Source organism: Frieseomelitta varia, unplaced genomic scaffold (assembly GCF_011392965.1).
Source record: "Frieseomelitta varia isolate USP_RPSP 00005682 unplaced genomic scaffold, Fvar_1.2 scaffold_873, whole genome shotgun sequence".
Classification (NCBI taxonomy): Eukaryota; Metazoa; Arthropoda; class Insecta; order Hymenoptera; family Apidae; genus Frieseomelitta; species Frieseomelitta varia.
In genome coordinates, this window is record NW_025110671.1 from 143,635 (window position 1) to 146,015 (window position 2,381).

At 40.8% G+C, this 2,381-nt stretch overlaps 1 long non-coding RNA gene across 1 annotated transcript; it reads right to left on the reverse strand.

The window, feature by feature from the left end:
- LOC122536827 lies at positions 1 to 1,662 on the reverse strand. The gene is made up of 4 exons (XR_006308481.1): positions 1,412 to 1,662; positions 903 to 1,061; positions 629 to 775; positions 1 to 450 (listed from the first exon to the last, which is right to left on the reverse strand). It is a non-coding gene; the product is annotated as an uncharacterized LOC122536827 (long non-coding RNA).
- Between the last annotated feature and the right edge of the window lie 719 nt (positions 1,663 to 2,381).

The following is a 2,381-nucleotide window of genomic DNA, read 5'->3' on the forward strand; positions in this document are numbered from 1 at the left end:
ACAGGTACTTTGGTCTTTCACTGTATGTCACTGTATTGGATAGTTGGCAGAACAGAAAATTGATAAAATGAAAGTAATGCGTTTGACCGTGCGCTCTTCAGTGGATGGCACGTTTCAGCGCGGTTACGAACCGATTAATCCACGCTCGTGCGTCATTAGTGAGAACGCAATGACGGTTTGAGCAACATTAAAAGCCCGTAACGCGAAACGGTATTCGTCGATATCGTCGATCTACACCGACACGGACCATTTTTTACTCTGGCATATCAGCCACTCAAAGCGTACGTACGCGCCGATGGATAAATCAATAAACCAATAGCTATGGTAATGCACACCTGCTTTTAAAGTATCAGCCAATCCCTCCGCGTGCGCTCCCGTTTACGCGACCCGTGCAATTATAAACCGAATATACACGATTCTCTGCTTCCCTGGATTATTACAAGTTGCACCCTAAAAACATTAAGAATTAATTGATTCTCGCGAATATTAAATATATACCTATTTAATATTCAATCATATCTCACGATTACGACAAATAATTAACAAATATTTAATAATTAAATAACTGACTAAAATAAGTTTGGCAACTATATATCTGTTTAGCGACTAAGTAATAAATTAACTTTACTGCATTGAAAATTCTTCTTTACTTTTCCAATCGAACGTCATCGACATTTTTAAATATTTAATTTATCTACCTACAAAATTCCAAGTAGGCAATGTATTACCTATTCACTCTATTATTTCTTCGCTTTTTATTTTAATGTTAAAGTCACTGAAACATGAAAACGACATAACTTAAAAAATGATAGACTAGATCAACAAAGAATGAAAAAAAATATCAAATAGTGCAGTAGTTATAATTGTTTACCTAAAATACATTTTCAGGTAGGTGTACCTACCTGCAGATCAAAAATAACAATTCCTCGAGAAATCTCCCACGATTCTTGCCCTATGATCTTAGAACTGTTTCCAGATGTTGCCGATTTATCGATGGTAGCAGGTACCCACTGTGCGTTTTATTTGTACACTAAGCCACTTCTCTCCTTCGGCTGTTTGCACTGGGGAAACAGGAGATTAAGATCAAAATCGCGTTTGTATCAAGTTACGATGTTTTACCAACATTACACAGATCAACAACACCAAGAAAATAGCCGATCAAATCGGTTCCGATCGGATAAAAGAGATTAGGCCATAGGTCGCCACGTCAAACGAGGAAAGAGGAGCAGGTACAAAACCAGGCTGCTGATCATAATTTCCGATATTTGCGTGGGTAAATGCTTTGTGATCGGTCAGCGAGGAAACAAAAATCATGTTGCCTACTTCAATCGCAACACTATATTTATCCATAAATATAGAAAAGATTCTGCTTCGAATCTTTAAAAATTACAAAATTCTACTTCAATCGTACCGATTAAATAAATTTTGTAGCTGATTAGTAATTATTACTGCTTCTTAATTCCTACGTAGCTAGAGATAGCTAGGTTGACTTTTAAAATCGCCATCTCTCTTGCATCATTTCTGGTTATGTTGATGATCCAATCCACTGATAGACAGATACACAATAAAACCGATACTGCCAACAAAAACGTAGGTACAGCCTACAAAAGACAAAGAAAAAAAAGAACTTAAAGAAACGAAAATTCAGCAAAGAACATAGGATTATTCATAGAACCGGTTGGCATTCGTATTAAAGATAGAGAAATATGTAGAGAGAGAACGGTGTCGAATGGAGGCCGGCGTATGCAGAGGCATATATTTCGACAGATCCATAGGGCATGGGTGGCATTCACCGCGGCACCGTCGCCGGATGAAGCCTGCGGTCTCGCCGCGATCTACCGCGCCTGTGAAATACCGTATGACTTTTTGACGTGCTTTTAACAGATTGAATTGAAAATGGCTTCCACGGTGCCGATATATCCGCGAGGCCACATCCATACCCTGAAAACGACTGTACGAACGGACGGACGTGAGAGACGAGAGATATATAATCTTTTTCCTTCTCTCTCTCTTGCTTCCTCCCACTACTCTTTCTCTCTTTTCTCTCACTTTCACACCTCGCCGCAACTTTTTCTCTCTTCCCTTTCCTTTTTCCCCTTCCCTTCCCCTTTTTCACTCTCTCTCTCTCTCTCTCATTTTCTGCCATTTTCATCTTTCGCGAAAACGGTTTTCCTCGTTTCCCCACCCTCATGAGCCTCGAGTCCTCCCCTAAAGCCACCTCTATTTCTCTCCCTTGAATTTTTGCACATTCGCTGATGCGGCACATTGCAAGCTACGCCGGCGGAAACGACGACGACGACGACGAGGACTGGACCCCGGTCACTCGAATCACGGCTGGACCGGAAGGGAGGAGGAGGAGGAGGAGGAGAAGAACGTGGAAG